This window comes from Cydia pomonella, chromosome 1 (genome assembly GCF_033807575.1).
Source record: "Cydia pomonella isolate Wapato2018A chromosome 1, ilCydPomo1, whole genome shotgun sequence".
NCBI classification, from domain to species: domain Eukaryota; kingdom Metazoa; phylum Arthropoda; class Insecta; order Lepidoptera; family Tortricidae; genus Cydia; species Cydia pomonella.
In genome coordinates, this window is record NC_084703.1 from 6,362,759 (window position 1) to 6,375,784 (window position 13,026).

Consider the following 13,026-nt stretch of genomic DNA (forward strand, 5'->3'; position numbering starts at 1 on the left):
CTACGGATACTATTTACGCACACGGGCCGCTAAAGTGGACTATTGTTTTATGTTGCATCGTTAGTTGCTATTGTATTGTACTGCTGGTGTAACTAACCTGGGACAACACATGCACTGCACGCCCAAAATGCATCTTTATCCCCACATACAAATGAGGTATTAAGAATTGAATATTTCGTTGATTTCAATATGGGACTATTAGCAAATTAGTTTTACCATTCAAACGCTTGATCTAGTCATTATTTATTAAGCATCCGTGCAGTGCCACCTAGTTCACATATCAGAACCTCGGAACATAGTTCAACTGCGTACCTACAGTCAAGTGTAAAAATATGGGTGTACACATCTTACTCAAAAATATGTCCCATAGCATCTTATTCCAGTGTAATAAGAGCGTAGTATCATATTTATGAGATGATTCTTTCGATACATATTTTTGCACTTGACTGTACAAGTGCTGTTTGTTGCTACGTCCCTACGAAAGCTTCATAAATTGCATTTCCTATTCAGAAAAGCGGTATTGCATTGAAAAGTACTGTCCGCAAGAATGCATTGAAAAGTGCTATCCGCACGAACAGTGAGTTACAATGGGCTTAACGTAAAGCGTGAGAATTAGTGTTCATCACGTACGTTAAACTGATTTCACTGTGGTTGCTGACGTATTTGTGGAGTTATTTTATAGCAGGAATCATACACAGCAGCGTTCATGTGATGCGGTCGCCTTATAGCATCGTAACATTCATAACAACATATACTACCCTCAAATTCATATAAAATATTTTATTCGTAGTTTCATATAAGTACTCCAGAGTATTTCTCATAGACACTCCAAGGAAACAGAAGTATACAGCATCACACACTTATGACACTTAAGCGCTAGTAGCGAAAAGCGCCTACGAATATAGAACCCGCCTAGCGTGGCTATGGCGGTGAATATGTTAACTATAAGCCTTGGTAATACTTAAACCGTTGCCTTAAGGTTTACGAACGGTCAAGTTAGTTATGACTAGAATGCATGTTGACGTTTTTCATGGTTTATTATTAGCATCTAACCGCTACTTCGTCAGTGTGGAATGATGATTAATAAAAAAATCCTACGTCTTTCCTCGGGCCTTAAACTATCTCCATACAAAATATAACCTACATCGGTTCAGCGGATTAGGCGTGAAGAGGTAACAGGCAGAGAGGCAAAGTTACTTTTACATTCATAATATTAGTAGGGATAAATATTCAACCTAATTGAGAACCTACAACCCTATTCCCATAGACTAATCTTTTTTTAAAGACCGTAAAATATCTGAGATTCGATTTACAGTCAGACATACTGATCATATTCAATAGAAACCATAATGATAGTAACAAGTGACGTCACGGACTGGTATTGTAGTTGTAGCCGTACTGAATGCTTGTAAAACCAATAATATTGTATTTAAAATCGTAAAATATTTCCGTATCCTTACATGTGATTCTGAAAGTCTAGTGAAAAGGGGCTAGTTTGCTTAAATAGGTACATATAGTTCGTGTCTTCCACGTTGACGCGCAAATTTATCAAATGTTACCTTTAAAACCATGACAATACGAGTTAAGGCACCCATCGTCGTGAATGACACGACCTATAGTCTGACAAGGGTTGCTCATCTTGTATTTTTATGCTAGTACTCTAAATTTAAATTCCAAACCCAAGTCAAAATTTAAGTTAGATCGGGCCAAGCTAACTCTGCTTGGTATTTGCAATGACAAAGTGTGGCAGTATCATCATTACATTAACGTCAAATTTCGGACTCTCTTACTTTGTGCTGTCCCTTTACCAGGCTGACAGTTCAAAAATGACAATCGAATGTCAGTCTTACTCCTCGAAAATAGAACACATGTTTGAAGAGCCGCATGTGGGGAAATATATATCCCTTCGCCTGGTAAAGGGTTAAATCGGTGCAAAGTTAGCTTATACGGACTCTAGCCCGACTTTATAGTTCGTGTCATCCACGATGACGCACAGATTTGTCAATTCTAACCTTTAACCCATTGAACGCTTTATGTCATAAACACAAACATCACTCAAACGCCAAGCTCCCGGGCGCAAGGGAGTTAATGTAAACCTTACTTGAAAGTGTGAAGGTTACTTTGACAGCGTCCGCCATAACACCTATACACCGTGTTTTTTTTGATTTGCTTTAATTTCAAGGGTGCATTCCTGAGCTTAAATGAAGTAACTTTCTCAAAGACACCGGTATTCTAATTAACTCCATTTCGGAGATAATCAATATTTTATTTTTATCTTATAAAGCCCTTACGAGTGTGTACACTTACCTTAGGGCCCGTTCACATATTGATTAGTGTTTAGTACGGGTTAATACATTTGCTACTAAACGTAAGTACTATCTCGGACGATCGATGTTCGAAATGACATTGACATGTCACAGTTTTCAATTGTTTGATTGAGATAAATGTAATGCCCGTGCAACAACAAAGCTATATGCGACATTTAATTACTTTTTATAACAAAAAAATGTAAAAAAAATATTTAAAAAAAATATTTTTAAGCTATTGCATAGCTTCTATCGCGGGCCTTGAGCGCGGGGACCGAATCCAGAAATTCCGTAACGAAAAAACCTCACGCTCCCCACTTCGTCTAACGTCGTTTCAGTTCGGCAGTCTTCGACACGGCGTTGTGTGCGTGCGATTAGACGTATTGTACTACTCAGAGACTTGTCATACGCTTCGCTTGACAGACAGATGAAGTGTGCGAAAGGGAAGCCATCACGTATATGAACAAGCCACGAGTGTGAAAGAGGCAGACTACATATGATAAAACGTAACCATTTTTTGAATTCGAAGGCGGCCGAGGCGGCCAAAATCATATTGCCGTATTTTTTAACGTTAAAAATATACGAGAATCAAAATCAAAAATAAATATTAAGTAAGTAATTTAGTGAAGATGGTGTCATGTTGTGTGCCGGATTGTTGTGTTTCAGGGCCAAAAAACCCAGGGAAATACTCATTTCACAGGTAATTATGATAATCGTAGCGAAATTTTCGTAACGATATTATATCAAATTAACAGCATAAAAAGTGTAAAAAGCCAATTTATACAGTTCATTATAAGTTTTTCTTCAATTGTGTGTTAATATTTCATGATATTAGTCAATAATTTAGAATATTTTGTGTAAAAACCTAAACTGTTACTTTACGCTAGGGCTTGACAAAATGTTCATATGACTGTATCGATAACTTGTCGGTATATTAGTAGGTATGGAATTAGTTGTTCACAAGACATCATTAAGATATTAAACTTTATAACCGACGTAAAATAATAACGATTGTTATAATACCTTTTTTGAAGATGCACATGTTCAGCGATAAATTTAAACTTCACTTTCCAACACATTACTTACATTTTAACCACTTTTCCACGGCTTTGCCGCTAACACAAGGAAACACAAGACAGCGTATACACACCCAACACAACTTGTCAGGCGGAAAAGGCGCGAATTTCAAATTTTCTTTGGTAAGTCAACTATTTGCGCCTACTGTTAACACTTAGCATGTGTTTGTGTTAACGACATTGCACATGTTACACCACTCACACCCGCATACGACAGAAACCTGCTTTATCAACGCGAGTCACCTGCTTTACCGACAGCGCCGGGTTCCATAATGCTTGATCGGACTACGTTAGTAATTTAGTCAAGTAAAAACGAAAAAATGTAAAAAGAGCGTACCTGGGTCGCCTAGCAGGACGTCCTATCGGACGCCCTAGGTATCGCTGGAGCGACATGGTGGAGGCGGATCTGCGCGAGCTTCGAGTCGACAATTGGCGAGAGGTCGCACAGGACCGAGAAAAGTGGCGCTGTCTTGTGTCGGAGGCCAAGTCTCATTTTGGGTCGCTGAGCCAACGGAGTAAGTAGTAAGTAAGTAAACGTCCCAGAACACCAAACCAGGTGAGAAAAATAAAAAATCGCAATGAGTGGCGATACGATTTTAAGTCGACACGAGTTTCGAATTAACTATTCGCAAATGTATTACAATACATATGGCCCTTAAAATGTTCGATATAGTTACGTAATGTGCTAATTATCGCACTAGTGCGGTAAAGTAGCTCCATATGTACTGTAAAATAAGTAACAATATATATTTGACCATTGTGACACATGTGTACCTATATATTTGACCATTTTGATGCTGACTGAAACGACTGTAACTGTAGCCTCGGTTATCACTATCAGTATTGTTATTTACTATGCGTCCGCTGTAAAAGAAAATTAAAGGTACTAAAGGCGCTAATAAGGTCTAATAGTAGTAATAATACTCATACCTATTACATTTTTTATAAAAACAAACACATTTGAAAAAGTAGTCGATAAAGCAGTTAAACATCAATAGATTATTAATATGTTGTAACATGACATCACTATTTTTGTTCGCACATGGACAATTTACGCACACACTTGCATTTCATTTTTGGTCACACTTTTGAAGTTTGACAGTCGTTCTATACTATCCTATTTCTATGGTACTACTCTACGAAACTCGCACGAATCGAGACGAGCTGCTCCGAAATCGGACAAATACATAAGCAGCTGTTTATAGTAATCTGTATGTATCATTGATGTACGTAATAGGGGTAGATGAGGTACCAGGCGGTCGATCGTGAGCCACAAAATATAGGTTCCGGGACCTATATTGAATTAGTCGTATGGGTGACGCTGAAGTGTCAACATTGTCATCAAATTCGATAAAATATTGCCAAAGAATGCCGTGTTGCGCCTTTTTCCAGTGCTTCAATAGCTCCAAGCACAAAAACAAAGCTCACGGTATCACTTTTCATTCGTAAGTACTATTATAACATTTGAAAACATATTTTTTCTAAATAAAATTAAAAATTTCCTTATTATTGAGTGAGCGCGACAGCTAAATAATGCATTACCCATGTGAGAAACACGTTTATCCGAGTGTCAAGTAGGCATGCCCGCTTCATGCAGTGCATGCATGCCCGAGTCAGCAATTTTTTTTATAAATAATGCAACTTTTTAAATCATGTGCTCCTATTCCTTGAAACTATAGAATGTAACCGGTTTTTATTTTAATATACGAATAACCGGTTGTTAACCAAAAATCCAGTTTTTCTGATAGTATTGTTAAAACAATATCTTGCATTAACTTGAAACCCAAATATCGGGAATAGTCCATCAAAAATTACTAAATAGTACCTACTTGTACAACAATAGGAAAACTATGGACAACATTTTTAACGAGAGCTCGGATTTACAATTTTAATGTGCGAGTTATAGTGTAGTTTTAAGATGTATTTATGTATGTTGAAAACTGTGTAAAAAATATTTAGAACAGATATTAGATCAATCAAATTTAACCTTTTATCATAAACAAAAGAAATAAATAATAATCATCTCTATTTGTCAAGTAAAATGTATGATGACTGGTCTGGCCTAGTGGGCAGTGACCCTGCCTATAAAGCCGATGGTCCCGTCCCGGGTTCAAAGTTCTAATGATGGAATCCATGAAGAATTGAGGGAACACTTAAAATCTTATAGGTACACATATAGTGATTTTTGTATTGTTTGTCTACAAATTAAGCATTTTCATCCAAAAACTGGCAATTAGTGTAGTGGAACTGCTGATGATAAACAGAACGAAACTCCCTAACTACGTATTTACCGTTTGAGTATTTGTATTAATTTGTCCTCTTTGTAGAGCAACTAAGGAGATGAAAATGAAAACGATGAAAATCAGAACGAATACTTTAAATTGAACATTCTAATGTAAGGGCACGCTGCCGTCTCAAATCGAGAAAAGTGGGACATTGCTAATTTCGCCTTCGATAGGGAATGATTTAAAAAAATATAACTTCAAAATCAGTATTAACGTTAAAAAAATGAAAACTATAATGTTTAGAGAAAAAACTTTCACTTATTTCTATTTTAAAACGAGCTGCAGCTGTGGAAATGCCTAGCGATTGAATTGTGAAAATTAAAAATGATGCTCGGTTTCGTTTTTTATGAAAAATTTTTTTCTCCATACATTATAATTTTCCTTTTTATACCGCCCTCTCCGCATATTTTTTTTAATTGTATAGATAAACTATCGGTTTTACATATAAAATACATACAGTTTTACATATTTTATTTAATGTGTTAGCGAAAAAAAATTGTTTTCCATAAAATAAATAAAGTGCCTATTTATTTTAATTTCGTATATTTTTTATAAATATTTGTTTCCTGACGCTACCTAATAAAGACCGCCGCGCCGTTGAAGGCGCTTATTCCCATGACTTACAACTTGTCCAATATAAGTGAATCCGTATACGTATCGTAACTATGAATAAACAAGGTTCACACTTTTATATTGGTTATCTTGAGTCGTGCGCTCGGTGAACGATTGGAATATATAAATACCAGGAGTAACTACGAATTACCAGTGATTACATTATCTCTTGTCAAGCGTACTTGTCTTTTCCGAAAAACCATCAGAAGTGAAACCTCGAGATCCCTATCAACTGAGATCATATCGTTATACTGGTTTACTGGTGGTTGGTTATGGTGGTATTAATATCAAAGAAAAAGAAATACTGCATAAATAAAATAAATAAATAAATATAATTGCATAAGTTGATACAAAATGCTATGCAATAGCTTTACCGCGGCAGTCCCCGAGTGCCACACGTCTTTTTTTTTTGGAAAATTAACTATGTCATGTAGTTTCCTTAAACGTACTTACCAATACCCCGAAGTTAACGGAATTCAATAAAAACACGGTGTAGTTGACCTTGGCACTGTGGGCACGACTTAGATGTTCTTGGCGATCTTGGCTTCGCCAAATGCATTTATTTCGATACGTGCGTTGACTATTTATAAACAGCTGCATTCTTGTAACAGAAAAATCAATGAAATTTCCAGAATTGGCGCTGGCATGCCGCCGCGTTTACCGGGCAGGCAGGCAAGTCAAAAATAGGCACAATATATGTGTAAATAATCATATTATTGGACGTATTCCTATTCAAGGCGACATATTCAAATGGTACAGGCATAAGCCGGCTCCCCACCACGACCGGTTTCCCATGTAGCAACGGACTCAAAGGATAATCTAAGTAAAAATCATGACTCCAAGTTAGACACGTGAAGTAGACGGGCCATGTTTTGTATGACGCGCCTTGTAACTATTAATTATCATCATCTTTTGAGAACCTAAGTTACCACAAAATTTACGGCGCCGTACAGTAATATATTTAATCAGGTATCAAATTCTACTATCAACAACTGGCGGCTGTAATACCTACTAGGAGGCCGTTATAAATAATTTTAACTGTCAAAAAGGTAAAAGAAACTTTAGTTCCAGTCAAGATTTTTAAAATCTTAAGTTTAATAGTAGAGCTGGTTATTATTTAAGTTTCAATTGCTATTGTCTATCAATGTTTGTCATCTTGACTATAGGGGTCCTATATTTGATTTGTGGATAGCATAAAGTTCGACCATCAAGAACCTGTAGTATTTCTTGTCAGAGAAATGAGTTACCTAAAAAAAAATGAACACTATGCAATAATATAAATACGTTTTCGAATTTATACTTGTTAGTATACCTATAGACCATGGTCAATTTATGGTAAGTTTAAACATACCCCTAGTTGCCCCTGAGCACAGTAAAGGCAATACTTCCTAAAACTATAAAACGGACCAAAAGAATAAAATTTTAAGTTCGGTTTTCAACGCGAAAAACAAAAAACTAGGAAACCGGCATGTACCTGTACCCCTAGTGTAAATATTTTCGACAGCGAAACGTGACGAACGCGTTTGCGTTAAGTGTCTCTTTGTATAGGATTTTGAGTTTCCAAAACGTCCCGCTTGGCGCGCTCTTTCTAAATCCAATACAAAATGAGACTAAACGCAAACGCGTACGTCACGTTTCAAAATCGAATTTATTTACACTAGGGGTACTGTACCCCTAGTGTAAATAATTTCGATTTCGAAACGTGACGTACGCGTTTTCGTTAAGTCTCATTTTGTACGGGTTTTTGAACAGCGCGCCAAGCGGGACGTTTTGGAAAGTCAAAAATCTCATACAAAATGACACTTAACGCAAACGCGTACGTCACGTTTCGCTGTCGAAAATATTTACACTAGGGGTACTGGATTACTATGAAAACCGTTGTCGTAAACACTCACGCTACCACAAACATAAACACAATGCTATGCTAAAGGGATGATTGACCATTATTATCTTATTTAAAAAAGGATTATGACCCTTCACCCATTACGATAATTCGAACTTTGCAGTTAAAGGAATAATGTTGAGATTACATTACGATTTTTATTTTTGAAGTTAGTGTCCATCCATCGTGGAGTAACCGAGCTACCCATATATCGAAGTTCGACTACTCCACAAGATGTCGCAACTAGCATCTATGCTCTATCTCTTTTGCACATTTTTGCTATTTTCGTCACTCAGCAAAAAACCCGAAAAAGTTGACCTGTTCGTAAACGTTCTGCAATTTCATGTTAAATAGACATCGACCTTATCCTGTTTACATAAAGTTCAATTTTGTATTGAGCAGTAAAAATAAAAGTTGCAGAAATCCAATTATGTAAAAAATATTGATAAATTAATGAAAGACTTACTGATGGTACGAAATGCCTCCGTGGGTGATTTTTGTGATTTGACTGCATTCCAAAACAGAGCAATACGGCATTATTGGGATTTAAAACGGGTTAGTTAGCGGGTTAAGCGTTGTAGTGAACGCCTAACTTTCGTGTGGTAAAACTAAGTACAGCCAATCTTAACGCTGCCACACGCATCACACGTACGTTCAATGTCAACGTCGTAAAGTAATGAAATAGTTCATTGGGAAATTTCTTTTGAAAGCTCACCAGACTAAACGCCGCGAGTTATAGCGCAGGGAAGACAATCGTCGGGATTCTTCTTATTTAATATTAGATTCTACTAAACCGGGTATCGTAATCGTAGAACATTGGAAGGATAGTGGACGACCGCTTCTCCATACAATCGTGAGCCTCATATTCCTCTCTAGATCTTGACATGATGAAAAATATTTGTACTATTTGATGTATATTGCTATGCCTTCGTTTGACTTTTTTCCGATTTAAAAATTATTATAAAAGATAGGTGCAAAAAAACAAATTCCATACAAATTGTTGAATGCTTCTTTTCTCGCGTTTGTATGGAGTAGCGGCCACGTGCCGTCGTCCACTTTCGTCGTAACGTAGAGGTGTTAGTGTCAACTTAAAGTTTTCGATTTAGGTCACGTGATGGCAGGCACTCCATCGCGCACGGCGGCTCGGCCTCTACACGTCTCCAACTACGGGCTACGGCGTAGCGCTACGAGATTGCAATTACCATTCAATTCTCACTTTGCTACGCAAATCGTTATTATCGTATATACCCACACTTCGCTGTTGTGTTTGTACTAATACGAGTATGACTAATAGGGTGGCACAGGACTCATCTAATGTTTAGAGTTCCCAGCAAGCTCGGTTTTCCATACAAACGTAGTTACACTCTCATTTTAGAACGACTAGCTAGATTCCTCTGAAACTTTGTACTTAAAATAGGATAAGGTATACCTGCCTGTAATTAGTTTATGTAGCTACAGATACCATAGATAAAAAAATTTGCTGTATTTCGTTTCGTTTATGGAACTATATAAATGTGTGCAGTTTCATTTCAATCCAACACGTAGTTTTAAAATGAGAACGTAACTCCGTTTTTATGGGAAGGTGAAATCCGGCCGAGCCTGCTGCGGACTTTTAAGCATTTGAGCGGCCCTTCGAAGGCTACCATCATCGAATCGATCCTAAGAGAAGAGAAAATAATGTAATGGATTGGTAATCTTTAAACGTGTGTTATGGAGGAAGGTTGCATATGAAATGCATCTAGGTCACTGTCATTCTATTTGTGAACTTGAAATATGCAAGTAAATATGAATTTTTTAGAGCTTGCACGTGAAATCAATAACTTGGTAATTTATAGAGATGTCACGAATATTCGGCAACTATTTGGTATTCTTTTGGTACACTTTGCCGAATATCGGTTTCGGACAAATACTGCCTACTATTTGGCTGAATACCGAATATCTATTAACCCACCTAAAATAAAATAATTACACATTAAAAATAACCGTTGACCATTACATTTAATAATTAAAATGTTGGTACCTGTTCTTTCAAAGTTGTTATATACGAAGAGCCCTTATTTAGAATTTAATGTTTAGCAAACGTTGTGCTTAGTTCATAATAAATGCGACTCAACATGTTTGCAAGTTATGCCGAATATTCGGCGCTTCGGCCGAGGGGCCGAATATTCGGTATTCATCCAAAACAATTATTCGGAGCATCTCTAGTGATTTGAGAACGTAAAAAACAAGAAGGAATTTTATTTGAACGTTAAAACTGCAAGCAATTGTCAACTTTAACACATTCACCGCTGACACATTCACGGTCATAGCGCTACGTCGTAGCCAATAACATGGGTTTCCCGGTCTGTAGCGGAAATTCTTCGTAGAGGCAAAACGACTACGTGTCGTGTTTAGCGCTGAATGGGTTAAGTTAAGCGTAAATTTTTTGAATTGACATTGTAAAATTAACGTAGGTTGACACATTATTGCTTAACAGCATCAATTTATAATGTAATTAACACATCAACAGATAAGACAAAGAAGAACAATAACTTGTTAATAACCCGTTAATTTAATCAAAAAATATGTGTCCAATTATATTTATGATCTGCTTAATGATATATTGAAATTAGGTCGATTTGAACAATTATAACGTTACAATAATAAAATTAAATCATTAAAGAAATGACATTAAGACTTTTAAAAAACCTATTATAAAAGTTCTATATAGAACTAGTGTTGGTAGGAAGGTAGGAACTCGAGTCTTTTGAGTCTAAATTGAAGAACTCGACTTGTTTTTACGAGACTCGGAGCTTAAAAAACTTCCGAGTTCTTTAAGTCCCGAGTCGAGTCCCTTATTGAGTCTTTTTTAAGCGCTCAAAAGAACTCGAGTCTCCGAATAAAGACTCAGTCAACAATTTTATAGGTTTTACCTAAACAACAGTAAAGGAAATAGGCGTTATTGTATAATTTACGTTATGTATATCCATGAATTTTACATAAAGACAAGGCATTTCGAAGTTATTAGTAAAAAACTTACAAGTTCTCCGAAAAGGACTCAAGTCTCAACAAAAGACTCGAGTCTCTAATAAGTTGAAAAGAACTCGAGTTTCGTCTTAATTATAAGACTCTGAGAAACTGAGTCGAGTCTTAAAGTAGAGGACTCGAAGGACTCGTCTTAACCAACACTATATAGAACTTTATTTTAAGATGTGCTATAATAGTTTTTGATACGCCTTCCAAAATCAATCAGAAAAGGCGACGCGTACCTACATGTACGAAGCTAAACTGCTCAACTATAAATATTATAAAATATCAAACATATTTAAAGATAAATATTTCTATAACCTTTTCAGTACGGAATAGACCCCAGCCAAGTTTCACCCCAAAAGTTCACGACACCAGTGACACCGAAAGTAACGTGAGAATACAAACTTTCCCCATAAACATCAAGAATACATACTGCTTCATAGCGGCGTGGTAAGATCTTCGAATACATGATTCAAATCACAAGCAACGACCACATTCAGCGGAGCTGAAAAGTTGATAAACACTAGTGATTAAATTGTGAAAATAACAGGTGGGTGATAAGGGGGTGCGCAGCGCATCCGGGCCGGGGGGAGCGGCGGGGACCTCATAGCTGGTCACAGGAAATGCACAAAGGCCGTGCAGCAGGCGAAATGAATTGCAATTGCTTTAACGGGGACCCTAGTTCGATATGGCCGGGATTTTGTATTATTGACGTCACCAATGTTATGATTTGCACGTACACAAGTGCGTAACGCGTCCGTAGTGGTGCACCGGCGCGGGAAAGCGATTTAGCAGTGCCCCGTACAATCGGTACCAGAAATAGCTATGCGAATTGCGAAACCCAACCCAAAATTTACACGCGATTTTCTAAAAAGTACCTAAAACAGAAACTGCTAATCTAATCTATGTATGTATGTATTTTGTATGTACAAACAACCAGTTAAAAATGAGTGATTGTTGGATAAATGTCTTATTAGATCTCCCAGATGATTACTGATGGTTAGTGAGTTTTGGTTGTCATCTGACGATATATTTAGTAAATTCATTATTTACAGGCAAAATACAAAGATTGAGTAAGATGTGTAAAATCTAAAACAATTTCGTGCTTCGAATTTGACCGGTAAACGAGATGGCGCTTTACAGCTCTATGGAAGGTGGAATCTCCATGTACCAAATGTGTCATCAAAAAACCTTAAATCGGTGGGGCGGGGCTACAATACCTAGAATACTTGAAAAAAAAATCAAATCTTAGACAGCGCACTTCACTCCGTCAATAACGCCTAGGTTCTTAGCTACTCTAGAGGGATTTGGAACTATTATTTATAGCAGACAGCTGGACACTTTTGCAACAGTTCTACCATAAGAGATTTCACTCCTTTTAATTCCACGCTCCATATACAGCTCCATACATCTTCGGTAACTCCGATTGTCAAAAGATGACGTTTGACAATTCAGTGACCGCAAAATATATGGCAATATCTGTTTTGGATGTCAAACTAAGGGGGCGCGTTTTTTTCTCTTTGGTCACAGGTGATCAACGTGCATATTATATTTAGCCAATAAACTCACCCAGGAGATCGTGTGGGATATGCTATAGATAACCAATTCGATTACACGGAGGATCTAATAAGACATTTAAGTGAGCCGCACAGATGACTTAAGCGCATATCGTAGTAGATACAACTCTATTGTGAAGGACTTAAAGTGTATGTTCGATTGTTCAGATATTGGAGCACATTGCCAAGTGAACGGTCGGATTTAGCACTTTTTCCCTAAATTGGTGTTGATTCTACGAAAAAACATATTTTTTTAAATAACTGTGCAAAGCATCCAAGGGTTGATGTATAGAATTGAAC

The 13,026-nt window shown here is 37.0% G+C and overlaps 1 protein-coding gene across 1 annotated transcript in view; it reads right to left on the reverse strand.

Annotated features, from left to right (window-relative positions):
- The window catches only part of LOC133523662 (PHD finger protein rhinoceros), a 58,085-nt gene that overhangs the window by 29,579 nt on the left and 15,480 nt on the right, over positions 1 to 13,026 (reverse strand). The gene's annotated exons all lie outside the window — the stretch shown is intronic.